The 8,644-nt window shown below is 38.5% G+C and overlaps 1 long non-coding RNA gene across 1 annotated transcript; it reads left to right on the top strand.

Moving 5' to 3' along the window:
* Window positions 1-2,066: 2,066 nt before the first annotated feature.
* LOC139139583 (uncharacterized) lies at window positions 2,067-7,741 on the top strand. The gene is made up of 2 exons (XR_011553819.1): window positions 2,067-2,205; window positions 6,802-7,741. It is a non-coding gene; the product is annotated as an uncharacterized lncRNA (long non-coding RNA).
* The last annotated feature ends 903 nt before the right edge of the window (window positions 7,742-8,644 follow it).

Below are 8,644 nucleotides of genomic sequence, written 5' to 3'. Positions count from 1 at the left end.
CAAACTGCTAATATCAGGCAGTGTTTAACATCTGCGAGCAGACTGCCCAATACATGTTCATTTTTCCTTTGCGCGCATCCCTAATAAGTATGCGGCTGTATGATAATGGGGGGACTTGAAACATTTTGATGATATAAACGGGAGGAATGGACTTGAACATTTTTGAGGGTATTTATTTAGGGGCGGTCTGTAAAACAGATTTCAATGTCGATTCCTCCAGCGCCCCCCACCCCCGTTATTTGTGAACGGAACCTTAGAATCAGACAGCGCTTATTGCGTTCTACGAAAGAGTGTTCAGTAAGCTGGAAAGCCAACAAAATCGAAAGTGTATTTATGCAATACGTTATTATAAGCAATATGAGATATTTTAGCAAACGAGAATGCTAGAAGCCTGGCCAGAAACACTTGAACAGGTATTGTTATCAAACTGCGTGACAAACTAGGTCCACCTTGCCGGCAAATACGCAGTCTAAATACATTTTACATAAAGAGGAACCTCATAGTGAGAACAGGGACACTCAACCAATTATGAGTCACTTTTGGTAAATTGTGCCAATTATACTATTCATAGAGATTGGCCTGCAACAGCTATTCGTGTCTAGAGTGACATTATCAAAATCAACAAATATATGTAGTGTCTGTCCCAGCATAACAAGTGACCTCTAATGATGGCTGTGTATTCTTTATTACTTGATAATATTGTATCAGTAGACCCCTACTTGCGAGTTAAGTTGTCTTGTATTTCGTTTGAACGCCCATAAAGAAAATATTACTTCTCGAAATACTTCATCGAGACTAAAATGTTTGCCTCTTGCAAAAGAAACTCGCCTAATTTACATCGTGAGCTAATTGACAAACCCTAAACGCTCAATGATGAAAATTACCATCATCTTCTAATCGGTTGTTCACAGGAGATGCATGATTTTCATTCTCATCTTGATGATATTTTGTATTTTTTTCGCGTTTACTATCGAGAACAGAATAATTCTGGAAGGGCCTACGTGAGTGTCACGATGTAGCTTTCCATAAGTACAGTGCAATACACACACACATACAATTCGAAGCAAAACGCTTGTCACGAATATGTCCCTGTCGGCATCACTACATGTGTACGTGCAATTACTAGTATTCAAGCCGTCCTGTAGTGTACCTGCAGCAAAATTTAACTTCATTTGCTTTTCACGATCCGATGTCTTCTTCTACATCATCGTGAAAGAGAAGAAAAGGTCAAACCAGCGATCTATCCTGTCACGTTTTCTAATAAACAAACCATGCAAAATTTTACCTGCCTAATTCATCAAATCCCAGGTTCCAAGAACTGTCAGTGACATATTGAACATTATTGCCTGGACATTTATAGTCTTTTGATCGATTTTTTAAATGTATGTGTAACCTTTGTTAACTGCGTGGTACATAAGCCTTTCTGAAATCTTATAGTTGGATAGTTTTTCAAGCTTGGTTATCAATAACATTGGGGCGATCTATCAAAGTGATTGATCATATAAATTCACCAGGGCAACCTTCTACAATGTCACTTTACCAAGAAGAAATAATCAAAGACCTCGGGCTGTTATCAAGCGATAGACGATAATAAACTATCAAACAGGTAATACTTGTATGCACCAATATATTAAACGTGTAAAAAACAAAGTGTGCCTATGAAATATAAAGTTGTCCATTTGATCATCGGACTAATCCTCATGAAATATGGAAATTTCAAAGTTTGTGCAGACACCGTGACTAAAAAATGTATGAGGTGTGCCCAGGGCCATTTTTAATTCTTCGGTATCTTGAACACGGATAAAAACGCGCATTTTGGTTCCTGCAAACTGCCGAGCCGTCTTGGAGGTAAAACGCCTGATGTTAAATGTCACACACGTGGTAGAATTAGCATACGGGCAACGGTTTGCGCGCACAAGAACATCCCTGCAGGAAATAATCGTACTCGGTGAAATAGCTTGAACGACACGGCTATCTTTAATGCATTAGGGAAGAGTTTAGTGGACATATACGTTGCAGCCATCAATCACTGACATTTAATAGATTTAATTGAGTAGAAAAGATCTACGACCTGACTCTTGGTGTTGCTATCGTCTTTAGTGCTACAAACGAAATAGGTAAGCTTTCTCGTCTTCAGGTCCATCGTTTTCTCACATACTTGGGATGATGCTGAATGGAAGAGAACAGAGGCATTTCAGATTTAAGGTAAGTTTCCTCGTTGGCCAATAGCCTCAAAAAGTTTAGCAGTCTTATGATGTTTTTGAGATCGATACCGGGCCCTTACATTTGTTTGCACTTTCTTCACCCCTTCGAATGTCTGCTTGCTTAGGTTTTTTGTTCGCCTGCCTGCAGCCTGTATGTTTGTTTGTTTGGTTGCTTTTCATGGCCTCTTGTCTTTGCAGTAAGTCATGGCTAACGTTGTTAATATGATATAGTTTTCGACATATTCACAGCCGTGCCTTCTTCAACGATCTTTCTCCTCAGCCGGCTACCCTCGACAAGACCCTGACCCTCTCTAGCACACGTCCCGGCCAACTCCCCTCGTGAGTGCTATTTATTGCAATTGATTAAAGAACAGCCTTACCTCTTTGCGAGACATTTTTTAGAAATACCGGATGGACCATTTGATCTTTTCAGAGTTTTTTCGGTTCCCAAAATTTTGAATTTTTTTTCGGATTTTGCACTATGCAATTTTTTAAAGCATTTACACTCTTTTATACTTGATATTCATTTGAATATGTTTATGAAATCATATCTTCGAAAAATCTGCAGATTTGTTTTATTCTACCACCACACCAGAGATCATTTTGTCGTTCCCTAAGGGATGACGTCCGTTACAGATAATTCGATTATCCCTAGACTCCTGTGACCTCTGAACTCGTCGTAAATGTAGTTTGTGGTATCGGTATAGTTTGATGACAGACAGTGACATGCAATACCAAATATCGACGGGATCGGTCGGATAATGACCATTACAAAATACACAATGAGTTACCCACAGAGAGTCTGAAAGGTAACGTAACTCTCGACACATACATACATACATACTTACATACATACATAAATACATACATACATACATACATACATACATACATACATACATACATACATACATACATACATACATACATACATACATACATACATACATACATACATACATACATACAGTCATACATACATACATACATACATACATACATACATACATACATACATACATACATACATACATACATAAATATACCTTTTTCCTTATTAGCAGTAAGAATTTTTTAGAAATATGTCACCTTGCTAACATCTATCTGTTGTGTCGACTATTGTTTGCACATATCACCAGAGCATCATACTGCTCGCCAAGGCGATTACTTAACTACCGATCTAAGCGAGCGTCTCTAAATGGGCATAATTAACTTCTAGCAACGAATGGATTTTAATCTCTTGAAAAACGTATAAAGTTGCCAAACTCAAAATCGTGCCGCAGTGAGTGAGATTTGAGTGTCTGGTTGATTGATTTATGGACTGTTTTGACTGTGTAATATTTTTGTCATGAAGTTTCAATAGTCTTAAATTCGAGAGTTATAGTTTGACTGTTATTGCCAATCTAGAAATAATTCTATTTCAGTGATCTCGCGAAATCTAGTTCCCCGCGTTTAGATACTGCGTCTAGTTTCTCAGACAGATAGTTTTGTTTATGATTGGCACTGTAGGGTAAGGTGGTACGACTGTTAACTCATTTAATTGAACAAAACCAATGTCATCCGAGTCTCTCCATTATTTTGTTATATTTTTGGTTTGGCTTTATATTTTTTTGGCATTAGGCCTATTGTTGAAGCGATAGGTGACGTACATGATAGTTCAGTGTATTTTAGCACCGTTACAAAGATGTCGACAAGGATCTTCGGGAAAGGTACCATAATCTCCACTGTCCACTGCACACGGAACAGATTCAGAAAGTATAGCGTTTTTTGTATCTCAACCCCAATTAATGCATCCTTGATGCGCCGACTTCTGCGCTGACCAACCAAAAATACAGCAAGGCACAACCCCTTCACACACTGTGAGCTCCATATGGTTGTCACTCATTATACATAGCATTGACATTTTCATTGAGTTCATTATCGATTTCAAGGAAATATTTCATATCGATCAGGTCAGGAGAAATGTCAATCCAGTTTAAGAGTACATTAATAAGCATTCGTTTAAATCTCATGATGACATTTACCTTGAATTGTCAAGGGTAATGTGGCAGATTTAGAAATAAACTTATACTGAGAACACGGAAATTTTTGCATTTAAAACGTCAAAAGAGAGAAACGTGTTTCTTGCAAGGTGAAAACTTCCTTGAACGATAAAGCTGTAGCCGAAAGCAATAAAAGCAACAACATGGGCGTACGATTTAGATTAAACATTACCAAGAGCTAGAATACATACATGTTTGTTGGAAAAAATCTCTTAGTTTGTTCAGCATAGCCTGAAACCCTTTGTGTATTTCAGGTCAGAAACCGTATCATTCATATGTTCCACCACCAAGTTAGAAAGTACGCCTGTGTTTTTCGGGAAAGCCATATAATCGCAATTCTTTCTATTCCGCTTTACACGCGTTTGCTATGTGTTATGCCTGATTTGAAAACCATAATTTTTCTTTTTGTTCTCCTTCGGGGATGGAGTGTTATAAGTAAATGCTTTTAAAACGATTTGGTTTACACTGCCGAGATGAGGTGCTAATATCGGGTGATCTTACAATACAGGTAAATTTCTAACCAGTTAAAGACATACGCTGTATTCAACATGCAAATGACTCGCCATACGTGCAAAGATCACTTTAGGGGCCGTCGATAATAAAAGCTGACACACAACAAACGTAATTCTTTCGTTTAGTGGGGGGGGGGGGGTTAAAAGCTTATTTCGTTTTGTGTGCGTCAAAATCGCATAAGGATTTTCTATTGTTTTGCGTCTATGCAGCGAGAACTCAAACTACCTTCGCATTCATTGAGAACAGAATGGCTACAAAATAAGGAGACAGAAAATACAATGAAAAGACATGAAGGTGAAATAAAAACTTGTATGTTTTTTTCAAAGTGAAACTTGAATGTGAAGCGTTTTCCTACGTGCGAAAAATGCATGTCACGGACGTGCGGATCGGAGAGGTGCGTGTGGGTTTATCAGAAACGGCATCATAATACGAAATTGATTTCGCATATAAAGAACTTTCGTTTTGAGGGGGGAGGAAGGGGGTTTCAAGTAAAACGAAGGAATTACGTTTCTTGTGCGTCAGTTTTTATTATCGACGGCCCCTTAATGAGTAGCGGTGTGATCTCACCTCCTACACGTCCTAATATCAGGTTATGTCTCGTTGAACTTCAAGTTGGACAGATGAGTATCAAACGTGAACGCAAGGGCTATCTGCCCCGCGCCCTTGGGGGAATAACAGCGTTGTGTAGGATAGAATGCCACTCAATGCCTAGCATTGAGTGGATTCGTGCTGGCGAAGAACTGACAATATTTTTATTGACATTATCTGGTCAAAAATAATCTTCTTCACAAGCACTTTGTCTCTTCTTACTGCACTATATGACAAGTGTGAACTTTTTGATTGACTGCTCAACAAGGTTAGACTGATGATGTTGACTACTATACCAGGGCAAACTCGCCTCTTGTTATCCACCTATTCGCAATCGTGTCCACGGGTTCGTCAATCACGCGTGTACCTTTCATTTGAGAGCAAAAATTCGATAGCTCATGAAGTGTGGACAAGCGACTCAAAGCTGGCAAAGGCGAGAGAATAAAACTACACAGTAAATACAGTTTTAAAGTATTCTTTATAATGATAAAATAGTTCGCAGTGCAGCAGCTTTCATTTTGAAAGTCTTCTGTAACTGTTAAGCGTCCCATCATGTTTACACATCTTACATGTAAAGGGGTTGATAAATACACTTTATATGGCGAATCTTACAGAGACCGACAGACAATCGACGTCGCTTCAGAGCTGAAAGAGATTACAAAATCTTCTATGTTATGTTTGTTCAAAATTATATATGTGCAATAAAAGGGCCATTAGCGTGATTTTTTCTCCAATTATGTTTTGTATATCACTGTCAAGTTCTAATTCTACTCCCGAAATCGTATTGAAACACATAATATTTAACCCGTCAACGTATTATGTACACGTGTGAAATGATATGTTATTGTAACGGTTTACATTGAAATTCTAGTCCGGACCTAAATTCACCTGTCAACAATGAGAATACGGTCTACATATGCACAGGATCTGTTGACAAGCTGAATGCTATGTATGTTTTGTAGAGTAGAACAAGAACCTGTGGCTGACATATGAACAAAATAATGAAAAAATCACAAAACGTTACAGCTCTTTGCCCTTTAAAGCCGGCAAAGTTGACATGGTCTTCCTTCCACTGCACTTTCGATGCATTTATGTATTGTCCATCATTTTGTTATTGTAAGGAAGCCGAAAAGTCGCGTTTCATCTAATACCACAATTCTTGAAATATCTTACGAACTTTCAACAAATACTTCTGAGTATTTGCAGAGTAAAGAGCGAGATTGGCAGTATAACGTTTTATTACTGCATCATCTTCACATTATACAAATGAGATTATTTTGGTAAATATAGTTTTTCTTCAAATTCCACGACATTTTTCCATCACAAACACCCCTGTTGGATCACAGTTTTTCAGTACATTCAAGTGAGCTAACTTAGATTTTGAAAATTGTAAAATCATGGTTCAGCTAATAGCACTGTTTGTTTGTTTGTTCGTTCTTCTTTTTACCCTTCAGGCAATGAGTCTCAAGTTTTGTATAGTAACCTATGTCTTTACGTGCAGTGTATACGCTGCTAGTAACCCTGTGTATAGGATGAACGGCCATCGTCAAGACTACGGACATTCAGGCAGCACCGGCCGTGAATATTATCTCGATAGTTGGACTCATTTCACCAAGAATTCAAAGGACCCTTTCCTAGAGATCGGTTTGGAGCCATTGAATGATGACACATTTCATGACGAGGGCGACGTGTGGCAAGAACGGATCCTTTGGTATGAGGACAGTATGACATTACCCGGAGACGAAAGACCGAGTCTGCGTAGTGATTGGTCGACTCGTTCAAATGGCGGTGCGACAAGGAATACCATGATTCACAAAAGGCCCGCGCCGCCGAGTGTAGTGGCGCTTCGTTTCAATGCCTCGGGATCAATATTTAACCAAAATAAATGTTACATTCGACCTATGGTTCTTGGAATTCAACGCCATGGATGCCTGCCAATACGAGTACCCACCATCGGTTGCCAGTGTACCTGTAACTCCTATTCCATTCCCGATCCTGAGGGCGAAGACAATCGGCTCTGTGCGTGTGCAACGGAGGTATCCTACGATATGGTTACAGTTGAGCTTCGTTGCGTCACAGGGCCAATATCGAGAGAAATTCGTCGAATCCGAGATTGCGAATGCTCCGCTCGTCGATGTCACTAATACCGTACAATGCATCCGATTTTCGAGTCAGTTATCGCTATTGTCGCCTGACTCCTATACATTTCCAATGCTGCTGATATTTCTGTGCCATAGAAAGTTAACTTTATGTACAACATGCCGTTGGCATTTGCACAATCTTGATAAATTTAAATGCAAAGGTATATCTACTGTGTAGTTACTTTGTGTGATCTCATGATATTGTGTACGTCTGTTCAGTTTTTGGAAACTGCAATAAACAAGCTTGACTTTCGCTACGTTTGGATATTCTGTCACTGTTCACAGTGTTTCACAGAATGCAAATCCAAGGGAATGGAGAATGCTGCGCTGTAGATTTTGAAAAGCCTTCAGATACGGACTATATTGAAAACCTAAATTGATAGAAATTGCATTCAAACTAACAGCCAAAAAACCCGAAATAATGTGACACACAATATCTTGACCAGAAATGATTGACATGCCAAAAAAGGAACGTACGAAAGACAAGAAATAAATACAAGCGAGCAAGAAATAATTTCGTGAAATAATGCAAGTTAAAGATATGTTGGTACACCAAAATAGTGATCATAACTATGAAGTTGACTTATGAATCTAACCTTGGCAAGTAATCGCCAAACAAAATTTGACGAAGGGAAAGCTCTGCATCGCACCACAAAATAAAGAATATGTTAAAAGTAAGTCTCAAATGGGATGACCATCAGTGTTCACCATATCAACCTTCACATAGCAGTCAAGTTAGAATGCACCTAGGGGATACATATTAGGACTCTACATATCTAATAGCGGCCTTTTGAATTTCAAGTGTCAGTAAATATTTGGTACTTTATTTTTCCAATAGAAAATTTTGCAAAGCGACCCCCTGATTTTTTATTCGTGATTTCGAATGTGGGCACTACCTTAAAGACACTAACGCTAAACGCACCACTAAAAAATTACTACAGATTGACGGAAACGGGAGATTTTCATTGATTTAACCTCAGACATCAATTTATTTAAAGGACATATGACCAACACTATATATTCCAAAACAAATTTCGGACAAGTAAATGATGTAAAATTGAATATAATATGATGTATGCCGGTTTTGTACGGACAAAATGTAACAACATCAAAATGTAAAAACTTCTTCTAATGAGGATGCCATTCAGGAATATTT

The sequence above is a fragment of the Ptychodera flava genome, chromosome 9 (genome assembly GCF_041260155.1).
Source record: "Ptychodera flava strain L36383 chromosome 9, AS_Pfla_20210202, whole genome shotgun sequence".
NCBI lineage: Eukaryota > Metazoa > Hemichordata > Enteropneusta > Ptychoderidae > Ptychodera > Ptychodera flava.
This window is presented reverse-complemented; position numbering and strand designations above follow the sequence as displayed.